The sequence below is a fragment of the Culex quinquefasciatus genome, chromosome 1, assembly GCF_015732765.1.
Source record: "Culex quinquefasciatus strain JHB chromosome 1, VPISU_Cqui_1.0_pri_paternal, whole genome shotgun sequence".
NCBI lineage: Eukaryota > Metazoa > Arthropoda > Insecta > Diptera > Culicidae > Culex > Culex quinquefasciatus.
This window is the reverse complement of record NC_051861.1, coordinates 95,594,487-95,610,706: the sequence shown is the minus strand read 5'-3', so window position 1 is coordinate 95,610,706 and position 16,220 is coordinate 95,594,487. Positions and strand designations below refer to the sequence as shown.

The 16,220-nt window shown below is 33.5% G+C and overlaps 1 protein-coding gene across 1 annotated transcript in view; it reads right to left on the bottom strand.

The window, feature by feature from the left end:
- LOC6037928 (neutral ceramidase) overlaps positions 1–16,220 on the bottom strand; it is a 39,313-nt gene that overhangs the window by 20,317 nt on the left and 2,776 nt on the right. The window lies entirely within an intron of this gene.

Here is a 16,220-nt window from a genome sequence, read left to right as displayed (position 1 = left end):
AAACTAATGATTAATCCATATTTTGATCCCTATTTTTAAGCACAAATATTTTGTTCAAAATGTGAGTAAAACTAGAAATTATCGTCAAAATTTTCATCAAACATTTTTGGAAATGTTCAAATTTGATTGGGTAGAAAACTGTAATAATATGATGAAATATGAGTATTTCATATTAATTTAAACGTCCCAATGCCCTTTTTGTGCACTGAGCCTCAAATTTACTCAAATAACTTCCGAATATTATTGAAAATTTTAGTGCAAAAACAATGAACAGAACCACAAAAAGTGTTTTGTTTTTTTTGTCTAATCTTACATTTTTTAAAAATAATATTGGAAATCAACTGGGCGCATAATACACTTTCACAATTTTTTTATTGAAATATTCAAATTCTGACTTGTTATGTGTAAAAGTGTAATTTTCTGTTTTACTTTAAAATAACAAAAATACTCAAAAAATAACAGAAGCTTCAATAGATAGATGTAATTTTTAGTATTTTAAATAAAAATAACGTGATTACATTTTTTCAAATTACCTATTTTGTACATCTGGCCAGCCAGCTCATTCGAGCTTCAAAATTGGCCCGGCAACCAAAAACTTTGAGCACCCCTGCTCTAACCTCTCCCAGACAACTTTATGTTTGAGAAGTGTGAAATTTTCTCATTCATGTTTATCATAAAACATATACAGATGGGCTGAAAAATAAGCGAGATATTTTAAAATATTTTTTAAACATAAAATATTGTTTAATATTAAGACCAAATTTAGATGTTGACAAATGCTGATAATCTTTATTACCAAACATGGTTCAAACTCGGGTTATAATCTTGAAATATCTATTACGAAAAACTAAACACTAATAAATATTAGGACTGATTTCACCCTCTACTGCCCATTTTTTTAGAATTTTTATTTTTCCCGTGTTTAGGAGGTCATTTTGAGCAACTTTTGTTCTACGAAAAACTTTACTTCTCCTGTTTTATGTTTTTCTTGTTTTATTTTTAGTATTTTAATTTGCATTTATCTTATCTTGTTTAGTTTATGTTCGTTTTTGGGCTATTCTACCACCTGATATAATTATATTTTGCCCAACTAATTTTGTCGTGTTTTTACAGTCACTTTTTCGATTTTTTGCTTGTTTTTAACATTTTCTGCTATAAAATGGCATCATTATCATTTAAATTGTAAAAAAGTGTAGATGCGTAGTCTGGGACACTAAAAAAATACTGCATAATTCTTTTTATTGAAAATATAGGATATGTTAGTAAAAAACACTGACAAAGTTGACCTAAATAAAACAAGTAAAACTTCCAACCCATAAATTTTGTAAAATTTTAAGTGTCCTTCTTTACAATGCTTTTAAAATACCAAAAAAATAAAGTTGAAAAATGCATTTTTGGCATTTTTTTTAATTGAAGCCCGTCTAAAGGCGGGGTTGAGTGGCTCTAAAAATGCCTGCATCAAGTTTCCCTGAAATAATTTTTAAAGCTATTGATTGTAAAAAAGTAGAAACTTTAATTTCACATGAAAAGTTTGAGGGTTTGAAGATCATTGTTTACCAAAACAATTAAACAGTAAAATAACTCATTTTGAAATAATTAATCTTTTGAAGGTTATTTTGGAGCTTTCAAAAAAAATTAATTTAATCTGTACATTTTCAAAAAAAAATATTTGCTGCACTTTCTACTAATTGAAATAAAGGCAACTTTTTTTAAACCGACCTTTCTATGCCTAATTGCCCCTTTCTTACAAACGTGAATAAAAGTTCATTTCAATTTTATAAATTTAAATTGTCTTTAAACTGTTTTTTTTCTTGTTTTTATTAATAAGCGTTATTTAAAAAATATATTAGGGCTGGTACAAATTTTATTTGAAGTTTTTGTTCCTCGGCTGGACCAAAACAATAGAAAAACTTAATTTATCATTTCAATAAATTCACAAAAGTACGTATGTTTTAATAATACAATTTGTTTTAGTTATTTAATAATTACCCTTTTTTCAAATGATCGGGACTTTTTCAAACATTATTTGAATAATACTTTTGTTTTGTTGAATATACCCAACTTTTCAAAAACTAAGTATTTTTGAAAAAGTAATAAATTTTAAGTTTAGTACTTGTATTTCATAATTATCAAATGATCGGAATTTTATCACAACTTTTGAAAGAAATTCGTTTTTGAGTATGAAAAATTCGTGATCATTTGATACCCTTATTGCAAGAACTAAAATAATGAGTTTTTCGTTTGAAAACACGTTATTTTGTGATTGTTTTAAGCTTTTTTAAAAAATGTATATTTACTTTCAAAAGATACGAAACGATCCAGATCATTTGACATAGGTATTGTCAAATATATTTAAATATTGAGTACTTTTTTCCTTCCTCAATGAGGTAAGGCTATAATCCTGCTAAAAATGAACTTTGCATAAAAACGTGGTAGACCCACCTTCATGTATACATATCGACTAAGATTCGAAAACTGAACAAATGTCTGTGTGTATGTGTTTGTGTATGTATGTATGTGACCAACAAACTTGCTCATGTTTCTCGGCACTGCCTGAACCGATTTGACCCGAACCTGTTGCATTCGACTTGGTTTAGGGTCCCATAGATCGAGTTTTATACAGATTGAAGTTTCGATAAGTAGTTCAAAAGTTATGTATAAAAATGTGTTTTCACATATATCCGGATCTCACTTAAATGTATGTAAACTATGTCCGGGTCCATCATCCGACCCATCGTTGGTTAGGTTATCAAAAGACCTTTCCAACGAGCCTAAAACATTGAAGATCTGGCAACCCTGTCTCGAGATATATCCACTTAAGTGATATTTATGTACTTTTTGGATGCCGGATCTCACTTAAATGTATGTAAACTATGTCCGGATCCACCATCCAACCCATTGTTAGTTAGGTTATCAAAGGACCTTTCCAATGAGCCTAAAACATTGAAGATCTGGCAACCCTGTCTCGAGATATGCCCACTTAAGTGATATTTATGTACTTTATGGAAGCCGGATCTCACTTAAATGTATGTAAACTATGTCCAGGTCCATCATCCGACCCATCGTTGCTTAGGTTATCAGAAGATCTTTCCAAAGAGCCTAAAACATTGAAGATCTGGCAACCCTGTCTCGAGATATCCCCACTTAAGTGATATGGATGTACTTTTTGGATGCCGGATCTCACTTAAATGTATGTAAACTATGTCCGGATCCGCCATCCAACCCATGGTTGGTTAGGTTATCAGAAGATCTTTCCAAAGAGCCTAAAATATTGAAGATCTGGCAACCCTGTCTCGAGATATCCCCACTTAAGTGATATGGATGTACTTTTTGGATGCCGGATCTCACTTAAATGTATGTAAACTATGTCCGGATCCACCATCCAACCCATCGTTGGTTAGATTATCAAAAGACTTTTCTAACGAGTCCAAAACATTGAAGATCTGGCAACCCTGTATCGAGATATCCCCACTTAAGTGATATGGATGTACTTTTTGGATGTCGGATCTCACTTAAATGTATGTAAACTATGTCCGGGTCCATCATCCGACCCATCGTTGGTTAGGTTATCGAAAGACCTTTCCAATGAGCCTAAAACATTGAAGATCTGGCAACCCTGTCTCGAGATATGCCCACTTAAGTGATATTTATGTACTTTATGGAAGCCGGATCTCACTTAAATGTATGTAAACTATGTCCAGGTCCATCATCCGACCCATCGTTAGTTAGGTTATCAGAAGATCTTTCCAAAGAGCCTAAAAAATTGAAGATCTGGCAACCCTGTCTCGAGATATCCCCACTTAAGTGATATGGATGTACTTTTTGGATGCCGGATCTCACTTAAATGTATGTAAACTATGTCCGGATCCGCCATCCAACCCATCGTTGGTTAGGTTATCAGAAGATCTTTCCAAAGAGCCTAAAACATTAAAGATCTGGCAACCCTGTCTCGAGATATGGCCACATAAGTGATATTTATGTACTTTTTTATTCCGGATCTTAAAAATAGATGAAATTTTTGTACAATTCCATCATATCAGCCATTGTTGGTAATAAGTGAGGAAGGCTCCAACCACATTGGTGGATAAAATTAGTTTTTTTTTCAAGAAAACGTAATTGTAAAAATTAGTATTTTTGCCAAAATATGTAATATTATGATAATTTTATTATATTGAAAAAAGATATGCGGTGGTAAACCGTGGCATGACTGTCATGATTTGTTTTGGTTTCTGTTTTTTTTGGGGAATTTATGAAGAGGTTGTGGAGGGTTGGAGATAATAAAATAAATGTGCAGTGCGAAGTGTGCGTTGAATGTGTCAGATTATTGTCAAGTGTGAGATTTATAAGTAGAAAAGTTATACAGTCGACCCTCTGGTTGTCAATATCCAAGGGACCGTCGAGGAAGAGAATCATCAGTTTACAGAACGATGCAAAATGAAGACTCGATTGAAAATATTTTTTTCTTGATACCCAGCTATGGGGGAGAATCATGGCAACGTCCATTAAACAAAAACAAACTAATGTCAAACACCCTTCAAAGCTTCGTTTCGCCAAGAAAAATGTCTATGCAAGCCATGAGAAAGTGAAATTATTGACAACCGGAAAAGATTTTTAAAGCAAACAGAATCCAAGGGACCGTCGAGGAAGAGAACCTTCAAGCAAGGGAAAATATCGAGGAATGAAGATAATTGAATTATGCAGATTGAAGGGACTGATAGATAGAGAATTATTGATATCGAGAAGATCGACAGCCAGAGAGTCGACTGTAATAATCAACTTTGTCGATATAGCAACGCTTAAAATTTAACTAATTTCGCTCAAAATTTTCAAATAAACTTTCAAAAAAATGCTCATTTTGATATTTTATTTTGTAAGGTAATGATAATGAAAGAATATAAAAATCTTGTGCAGTTTTTTTTTGTTCAAACCCGTTACAAGGACAGCAAGGAAGATTTATTTCTTCGTTTATGCTAATATTTCTTTGGATATTTGACACTTTTGGGTTATAGCCGTTTCAAGGTCAACCAGTATTGGGCAAAATTTAGCGGCAATGCTTTGTCTCGTGGCGCAGGGGTAGCGGCTTCGGCTGCCGATCCCGATGATGCTATGAGACGCGGGTTCGATTCCCGCCTTATCCACTGAGCTTCTATCGGATGGTGAAGTAAAACGTCGGTCCCGGTTTCTCCTGTCTCGTCAGAGGCGCTGGAGCAGAAATCCCACGTTAGAGGAAGGCCATGCCCCGGGGGGCGTAGTGCCAATAGTTTCGTTTTTTTTTTTTTTTTTTTGCTTTCTTCTCCCATTGATAGCCATTGATAGTTGGGTCAGTTTTGTTAATTTATAAGTTGCGAATCCAGTTGATTCGTTTCCAGCTGAGAGAGATTTTCAGCCGGAGGCTGGCTAGTTGTCAATCGATTTGATTAGAAGCACCAAGTTGGCCTTAACTGCACAGTAAAAAATAATGTAAATTTGGAAGCTGTAATTTTGGAAGGCTGAATATTATCTCTTTTATGATGTAATTTTACCTCAATTTAGACTGAAAAAGTGGCATTACACCAGAAAAGTGGTAAAATTAAACATTTCCAGAGGTAAAATTACACCTTTTTTCAAACATAAAAGATGTACCCCTTCCCAGATGTAAAATTACCATGATTTTTTTTTCTGTGTGGAGTGCAAAAAGGGTACCCTAACAACTTGTCAAACTATTAAATTTAGTGTATAGATTTTTGACAGTTGAGCACTTTTTGACTGCAGTTCACCGAATTGGATAAATAGGGGAACTATACCCTTTCTCAGCCTATTTCTATTATCGGCCTATCAGCACTTTGATCATGAATTACAGCTTATAAAAAGTGTTTTTGACTGTTCCAAAGTAATAAATAGCTCAAATAAAAGTGAGCAAGCAACTCTCCATTGTTGAAACATCTGAAAATATTGATTTAATAGCAGAAACGGCAAAAGTGATGAGAATTGGTCGAACGGCTTAGTGTGATTAAAATGGGTATATTTCCCCTACCAAGAGCGCTGAAAAAAAAGTTTTTTCAGTGATTTGAATATTTATGATACGTAGATCAAATATTTTGACTAATAGTTGGTGATACCGTCGGCTATATGCTTTGCATAAATTATGTGGCGGAAACTGTGAAAAATAATAAAAGGCGTGTCAAAAAATGTTAATATCAGAATGGGTACGGATATCACACCAAAACAGTTAAACTGCTTCGAACACTACAATGGTTAGAACTAGATTCTAAAAACATTGATTTTTTCAAACATAAGGCAAGCTGTGAACATTAACTATGTGGATCACCTTCGGTTGGCGTCAATAGAGTACAAGTTGGCACAATACAATAGTCGAGAAGCTTCTCTTGTTGACGTCAACCAGAGTTGGGGAGGTCCAGAATGCTCCATAGAGGTTAATGAGGCTGATTAATTAGTTGGACACGATCGACCTCAACTGAATGGTCAACCGAATTAAATCGAGCATCGAAACGGTTTTGCCTTCCTCACCTCACTGAGGCAAGGCTATAAAATCACTCGAAAAATGAACTTCTTAAATACACTTTCTAGATATACCTTCACGTATACCTATCGACTCAGAATCAAATTCTGAACAAATGTCTGTGGGGATGTGTGTAGACACGATTTTTTTTCCACACGATTATCTCAGAACTGACTGAACCGATTTTGGCCGGATCCACCTTATTCTGTTCGTTTTGGGGTCCCCTAAGACCCTATTAAATTTTATTTTGTTTAGTTAAGTATTTAAAAAGTTATGCCAAGAAAAAGATTTTTGTAGATACAAAAAAGGGTGATTTTTTGCATAACCTCAAAATGCCGGGTATTTTTGTTTACGTGCGAGAGTCGCGCCAGATGCGAAACGCCCGGTTGCCACATTACTTCAAATGAGAGTCTGCATGCTTTCTGGAAAAGTCTGTATCAGGTAGATATTTTTTTCAGAAACTTATTTTCATTATTACTTTGTAAATGTGAGGAAGGCACCACCCAACTTATGGTGGATTAAGAAATGTTTTTACAGTTTGAACTGCACAGGTAGTAGATTGACAAACCTTCTTGTTTATTTCTGCTTTAGAAAGAATAAAAAAGCGTTCTTGTGAGAAAATCTCGTGCTTTGATGATAAGTTAAACTGACAAATTTATTGTCTTTCTTCAGGTTTAACCCAATTTCTAAACCTCCATGAGATTCTACTTACAATTCTATTGTACTGAACTAGATCACAGAACCTTCAATTTTCTGAACCGACTGGACGAATCTTTGACTGAAGCTTGATTCGAACATTCGTTTCACCAGAAATAAAAAAAAGGTGCCAGTTAAAGCTGTAATTATGTTTCACAACTGTTTTGAACAATTCATCTCTGCAGGTCTGTGGTTTATCTGTGGCGCTACCACAGGTCGTCCAAGTACCCCGAGCCAGGGAGACACTCAACGGTGGTAAATGACGGCGCGTGGTATTGATCTTGATGTCGAAATTGCACCTGTTGCGAGCGGGGGGCTTTGGGGGGTAATAATTGCGGACGCGCACGCCCCAGCCTCGTTGGTGGATGATTTAAATTGACCTCTTGCCAAGGTGGGCTTTCCGATGTTGGCCACGGTCGGCGGGTGAAAAACCAGCGAGGATAAATGAAGATGATGGACTGTTGATGCTGTTGTTTTTGTTTGTTTTCTTGAGATTGGAGGACATTTTCAAAGCTTTCGCTCGAAAAGAAGAAGAAACAGACAGACGATGCAATGCGAACTGCACTAGGTATCAGATGTGTTTTAATGAAGAGAGGTTTTTGCGATGCAGTGAATCATAAGTAGCATTTTCAGGGGCTGCAGTGGTGCAGTTCAAAACATTCGAAATGTTAAAGATTTTAAAATGAAATTGATTAACAAATAAAACAATTTAGCAAATCGTTAAAAAATACAAGTTTCAGCCAATTTGTATCTTCTAAAAGCATTCGAAAGAAGAACATATTTTTGAAAGAAAATTATGGGTTCGACGTTTTTATCGCCAAATCGGCCAGCTGAATTTTTTTACCACCTCCAATTCGTACGAAACTGTCACTTAAAAATGTTACAAACTGTGTATGGGTGGACTGGACAAGGACAATTTAAAAATAATTGAATTTAAAAAGATAAGAAAAAAAATTTAAGAATTGGGTACTAAAGCCCTATGTAAATTTGTATGTACAACGGTTAAAAACTCGATTAAAAACCATTTCTGATTAGAGAGCCTGGAGCTGATTAGAGAACGGACATCTCAAACCTAAAGTACCAATCGAAGCACGAGAACTGTCAAACGGAGGTACCAATCGAGCAAAAGACAAAGAATTTTGCTCGATTGGTTCCTCCGTTTGACAGTTCTCGTGCTTCGATTGGTACTTTAGGTTTGAGATGTCCGTTCTCTAATAAGCTCCAGGCTCTCTATTTTTGATCACTTTTTTTTCATATTAACGCAAAAAAAAAAAATGGCTAGACAACTTTTTTTCGATGGATCAACTATGGTTCTCTTGGAAAGAGCTGTCAAGTAGGACCTTTTCTGTCAAGAAGGACCGCTAGGTTAATTTTTCAGAATTGATTTAAAAATCAATTTTAAACTCTTTGTGGTCGTACAAAGGGTCATTGTACTCAGAAAATAAGCTTTATCGCTGTAAACAATAATATCAGCAATCTAAGCTTCATTTTAGGACCCAATAAAATTTAATGGAATCGACTGCAGTTTACCTTATTTGCATCAAATCCTATTAATCGAGACAAATTGATGGCAAGAAAATGTATTTTGTTGGTTATTTACAATTTAGTTATTTTTTGAACTTAGAAAATCTGGCAACTCTGTTATCTCTACATTCTTTTTTCCTACACAGTAAAAAAAATCATGGAAATATTACATCTTGGAATGAGTACATCGAATATGTCACAAAAAATGTTTAATGTTAAACTCTGAGAATTTGAAAATTTATCACTATTTCAGTGTGTTGGCATTATTTCAGTTTAAATTGGGTACTAAAACCATATGTAAATTTTTAAAGTACAGCTATGAAAAACACGATCAAAAACAATTTCTGATCACTTTTTTTATTTTAATGCAAATAGAAAAAATAACGACAAGAGAAAATATTACATCATAACAGAGGTTATATTATCTCTTCAAATTTTAAACCTTTAAAATAAACATTTTTTTTTACTGTGTACATCTTTATTGTCAAGAAAACTTTGTAGTTTTCCCAAAAAAAAAATGTAAATTTAAATTTCAGTGTTATTTTCAGTCTAAATTGAGTTAATATTACATCATAAAAAAGTAATATTGCATCCGTATTCAATAAATTGAATCTACATTTTTAAACACAAAAACTTATGGTAATATTAATCAGGGAATGGTGACAGAATTTGAGTAAAAAAAGTGTAATTTTTCATCAGAAACTGTTGAATTTTCATCAGTTTCTGGTGAATTTTCATCACTTTTTTTACAATTTTTTTAAGCGAGATTACTCAAAAAAGAGTAAATACAGTCCAGACTCGATTATCCGAAAGCCTCGGAAAAATTTCACTTCGGATAATTGAAACTTTAGAAAATCGAATCACAAAAAAAAATTTTGTATTGTCTTATTTTTTATTGTTGAGCTTAAGTATGACCCATACACTACTCTACTGCCCCTGATCGCATAAATGTCCCATATGCATTTTCATCGATTTCGAGTCATTGATGCAGTTTAGTTCAAAATTGTGTGCTCTTTCAAAAGAGCCTATAACATCCAGTACTTTGTTCTAGAAATCAGGAGGAAATCCAGTTTTTTCGCGAAACTTAACACGTATCATTATGTATGGGACAAACTTCGCATTTTTCTCAGCTTGCTGTTTTTGCATATGGGACATTTATGCGAACATGGGCAGTCTAAAGGTATTTAAAATGTTTAAAATCCAAGATGGTGGCAAAAATGGCGGTGATAAAATATTGAAAAAATGCATTTTTGAATTTAATAGGCAATCAACTATTCAAATTTGACTGAAATGGGGTAGCAGAATTCTAATTTGACGTTAAAAGTAAAAAAATATGATTTTTTTTGTTCATGATTAGACTATCCGAAGTCAAACAACAACAAACCTTCGGATAATCAAACTTCGGATAATCGAAACTCTGGATAATCCAGGCTTCGGATAATCGAGACTGAACTGTTTTCAACCAACCAAATGTTCAACCTTCCAAAATTCATATTTTTTTTCTGTGTACATCAATAATGTTTTACAAGATGAACATACAAAATCTTTTTCTTAAGAAACGATATGTTTTGAATGACACGTTAGAATTTTGTAGATAAAATCTATAATGCGTAAACGCGAATGAATAATCTTCTCATTCTTCATCTTCATCATATCGCTGATGCGGACCCTGACTGAAAAGTCCGTCAGACGTCCGTCGTTTGTCGTCCGTGCAATTGTACGACGTCGCTCGACAATGTCGTGCGACTTTCGCGCGAATGTCATACGTTTTTGCACCAAAATGTCGTATTTGTCGTGCGATCGATGATCGAAATTGTACGACATTGTCGTACGACATTCGACCGACGTCGCACGGTTTTGTTATTTAGAATGTCGTGCTATTGTCGTGTGCTGTCATTTCGGATTTTTAGGTTATGTTGCAGTTGAAAAAAACTGTTGTTTTGTTTTTATTGTTTTTTTTTTATTTCAACTGTCAAAATTTCACAAAAATATTTACTTGTTCACTTAATTTCACTTCGGATCGCCGATTCTTCTCCAACTTTGCTTCCTTCGGGATTTGCCTTGACCGCAGCTTCCGGCTTGGATGTTGGAGGCGGCCGTGACAGCATCTTGGCCGTGTTGGACTTTTGCTCCTCGACGCGCTGATCAAAACCCGGATGCGACACCTTGGCGACGATCTTGAACCTCCGACGGATTGATGTTTACCGGAGTACGAGAGGCTGCTTCCTTGGGTTCTACGGAAGCCACGCGGGACCACACGGGGACGCATGGTTTCCGGTAGGATCAGATCAGAATATGTTTGTTGCCTGAAAAAATATAACATCAATCAACAATTGGCAAGAATTTATAAATTAAATTCAGAATTCAATAATAATAATAATAAAATTTCAAAACAATACAATTTCAAATATGTAATATTCAAATATTTTGTAACTATAAAAGAAAAACTAAATTTATTTATTCTCGCTTACTTTTACAAAATGTCCTATGTACATAGAAAACCCATGGCGCATTGGTTTTTTCAAAAAGAATTCTAATTGAAGACATCTTAAAAATTTAAATTTAAAAACGTATAAAACTAAAATTACTGCAAATAATTAAAAAATCCGACAATATTGCTCATTGCGAGATTAAATCACTTTTCTCCTTCGCTGTGACTGACAGGAGGTTACAGCCGCCGAACCACCGCTGTGTAAAAATTAGCAGGTTGAACTGAAATTCAGCGTTGATTTGGCTGTCAACATGATTTGTTTTGAATATTTTCCAAAAAGTCAGCAGAAAACTCAAGGCAACCTTTGACAACAGCCAAAAATTTGCTCTGCGGCTGTCATGCGGCCATTCTTCTGCGGTCATATCAGCGCGCGTGAACTCTAATTATTAACGCCCGCGATAATTATTCTAAAATTCTAAAATTCTAAAATTCTAAAATTCTAAAATTTTAAAACTCTAAAATTCTAAAATTCTAAAATTCTAAAATTCTAAAATTCTAAAATTCTAAAATTCTAAAATTCTAAAATTCTAAAATTCTAAAATTCTAAAATTCTAAAATTCTAAAATTCTAAAATTCTAAAATTCTAAAATTCTAAAATTCTAAAATTCTAAAATTCTAAAATTTAAAATTCTAAAATTTAAAATTCTAAAATTCTAAAATTCTAAAATTCTAAAATTTAAAATTCTAAAATTCTAAAATTCTAAAATTCTAAAATTCTAAAATTCTAAAATTCTAAAATTCTAAAATTCTAAAATTCTAAAATTCTAAAATTCTAAAATTCTAAAATTCTAAAATTCTAAAATTCTAAAATTCTAAAATTCTAAAATTCTAAAATTCTAATTTTCTGAATATTAAAATTGGAGAGTACCTCAATACCAAAATCATTTACTTCAATTCGTGATATTTTTAACTCCTATTTTTCATTAGACCATTTTTTTTATTTCTACATTGTAAAGTCCTTGAAAAATTTCAAATGTTAATAGATTTTAGATTTTTTCCAATTTTAAAATTTAAGAATTTTTAGATTTTTTTAAAAGAATTTTTAAAAGTTTAAAATATTTAAAAAAAATAAAAACTTTAACATCTTTAAAATTTAAAAAAATATATTTTCTAAAATTTTTGTATTTTTTTTATTTTTAGAATTTTTTAAATTTGTTTTATTTAAAATTATCAAAAAATTAAGATGTGCAAAAAAAAAAGAGATTTTTTTAATTTTGAGAATTTTAAGAAACTTACTAATTTTTAAAATGCGTAGAATTTATAACAAATAGAATTTTTGATAATTTTTATTAAAAAATATAAATTATTTGAATTTTAGCATTTTTAGAATTTACAATTTTGGAATTTTAGAACATATAATTTTTAGAATTTTAGAATTCAAAATTTTAACTCGTGCGACTAACGTTTTGGGAATTTATGAACTTTATAATGTTAGATTTTTAGTATTTATGAATTGAAAAATTTTGTATTTAAGAATTGGGGAATTTTAATATTTAAATTATTGTCAATTTTAAAATTTTCATATTTTAGAGTTTAATTTTTTTTTATATTTGAAGACTTTGAGAATTTTAAATTAATGAATTGTATAATTTAAGAATACAATTTGCACAATATCAAGAAATTAAATGAATTTAGAATTTTCAATTTCTTGCATTCTTAAGTTCTGGAATGCTAGAATTTTAAATTAAGAATGAAAAACTTTATAATTTAATTTTACAATTATCAAATCAAATCAGCGTTGAAGTTTTTTAAGCATTATTGGATTAAAAAGTTAAGAATTTGTGATGTTCATCTAATTTTTAATTTCGATCGTCCAATCGCACTCCCAGCACACCTCCTCCATCGTTTCTAAAACATGACTCACCAGTTCCATTAGATATGGAGGCAACCTCCCGCGGAAAGTAAAACACCAAACACTAACGGCTTCCTCGATCGCAAACTGGTTCCTTCCCGTCCCGTCTTCCGGAATGGCTCGCCGAGTAATCCATATTTCCCGTCCTCCTCTTCCTCCTATACCGCCACGAAGACCGCAATCTGGAATACAAGACAATTTGATTCGGTTGTCGCCCACTCCGGCCGGAACTTTCCGGCAGAAAAAGTAATTCAATCTAGAACACAACTTACCTTTAAACTGGCCAAAATCCTCCCAAAGCCTAAAACCAACAACAATTTGTTCGACTCGGTTGCAATCAAGTCCGAACAAGTTCAACTGAAGAGAACTGTCAAACTGTTTGCGTCGACGATAATCGACGTCGAATTGAAGGTAAATCGATGGAAAAAACAACGTCGGGCATGTCGAGTGTTTGTCGTACGTTTGTCGTCCTTTCGACCAATCGATATCGAAACGGTAAAATCAAAACCGTGCGACAACTCGTACGACGTGCGACATTTTTCAAACAGGGGAAGCACGCGTTCAGCAATAACTCAAACAAAACAACATCTCAGTATACATCCCTGAAGTCTGCGAATGCTGAGTTTAAAGCATCAAATTGACCAACCCGCGTGCTCGACGACCTGAAGTTGAACCTTTGCGTAAACAACCCCCCCTGGTAAGGCAGGCTAGTCGCCCTCCAACAGTGTACCGCTACTTATCACAGCTTGAAGAGTTCAACTTCTTCACTTGAGAGCTACATACGTCTTGCTGTAGACTCGAGGACCTCCACCATCGCAGATCAATGCGAGGTCTGACCTCGATTGAGCTTCTTCAGCAGTTCCATCAAAGCGCCCAAGGAAAACGAGCTGCACTATTCGATGACTTTGAGGTTAGGAACGAAAAAAAACTTACCCTTAAACTGAACCGGCAACTCTAATTAGGGTCCGCGCGCGTTCCAACGAGAAGCTTCTTTGCGGCACTGTTGCGTCACACCTTAAGCTTAAGGTACACTGGCAAAGTGACCAATTTTGTTAACACAGCCGAAACTTTCTTAAGCACCGAGAGCGATTGCCACGCCAAAGTCCGTCGAGTAGCAACGCTGGATTAGAACTAAACCGCGAGCTTACGGCTGGTTCGTGTTTTATAAGCATTCTTGGGGACACTTGTGACGCGGATTATGAACAACTAATCAGCACTACTGACAAGTAGTTGGGTTTAGCTTATCTCTTTGCGCGGTGATGACCGATATGGTTGGTGTCTTGGCTCTTGAGAAGAAGTTTGTTTCTTTTTAATCAATATTTAAATGAATTTTAAGAAACGTCTTCAATTCTAAGAACTTCACCCAAAAACAAAAAAAAGGAACAAAAGAACCAACCGCCTGACTGACTGATTGTTGCAATTACCCATTCCAAGCGCGTCTAATTTCGCCTGGTTCTGAAGAAGAAGAATATCCGTGCGCGCGTAGCACGCTGGCCAGAGAGATTTGCATAAAAAATGGTCGGTTTTGCGTCAAATATTGACGTACGTTCGCTGTATTAGAACAGAACCAAAGAATTGGGTTCTACAGAGGCAGGTGTAACGTGCGCGAAATGAGAATGCTTTTTGGAGACGTGGTAATTACTTGGATGATTTTTTTTAAAGGAATTATATCCGCTTTTGGGAATGGTTTGTTGGGAGTTTTGATTAGGAATTTCAACGACTTAAATTTGAATAATTAAGAGTTTAGCACCTGGATCTCTTGAGGTTTTTGCCTTTTTTGCATTGTTAATTTGCATATTTCAGAAAAAATATCATCTTCAGATTTTTTCTAACTTAATTTTTCGTTTGTGAAAATGCAATATTGTCGCCTGTGTGCTATCTTGTGACATGTTCTGTAAAAAAATTGAAATTGTTTTTTTTTTCAATTCAAAATAATTCAACATGAAAATATTTTGAATATCTGAGAAAATTTTCTAAAAAGTTCAATGCTTACATTTAATGAAAATTCAGTTCCATTCAGTGTCAACTAATGATTCTTCATTTTTTAACTGACAATTTCTGAACTTGTTTTGATTGTTACTGTTAATTTTCAATGAACATAGTTGGTGTAGTGGTGTATCGGTGGTGTAGTAACAATTGTTAGTAGTATTTTAATTGAAGAGTTGGCTGTATGTGCGATATTTAAAAAATGTAATTTTTCCACACATTCCTTACTAAAAATATATATATTATATATATTTTTAAACTTCAAAATTTCAATGGAAATCCAAGTGTAATCAGTGCAAATGAAACATCCTAATTAATCGCTTTTAGGCTTTTTCCAAATCATGATTGAAAAAGTATTAACAACAACTTTTTTTTAATAAAATATGAACAAGCCTTATCTGAAAATAATGGGGCCGAAAATTATCTGTAACACAATAATGAAATTTTCATTGGAATTTCTAACAAATGCTTGTTAAATGATTCAAGTTTGTATTGTATTGTCCAGTTTCATAAATTCAGTCACATTTGAACAGTTTTAGACATTCTCAAATATTGAAAATTTAAAGCACAGATCGGAAAACAATAATATTGTAGTTAAAACTGCCTAAAAAAATATGTATTTAAAAAACGTTACTTATTCCACCGATGGTGGTTGGTGCCTTCCTCACAATTATGTACATATTTGTTTCTGTAGTAAGAATGTCAAACCTACAAATTTTATCTAAATTTTACTTCTTACAACATATCTACATGGAGTATGGGGTCTAGAATCCCAAAAATCATTGGACGTAATATTAGAACAACACCTACGGGGCTGTTTCATGAAAAATGTTCAATTTCAATGGTTATATTCACAGCAAAAAATCCGATGGTAAAATCGCATGCAAAAGCATGCACATCACCTTCGTCAAAATAAACACTTAATATTACACACTGCATGTACATTTTTTGCAAAAACAAAAAAAAAGTAGCAACCGACGGGAATCAAACCAAGCACCAACAGTGAGGACTGGCGCCTTAGCCCACTCGGCCATCAGACCGATGAAAGGTTGCAAGGATAAACGCATATATCAGCTTGACATTTCGGTCAAGTAGGTTTCCCATACTGATGGGCTGCATATTTTAGGGTGTAAAATTACATAAAATTGCATAAAATAATGCAATTTTTATTT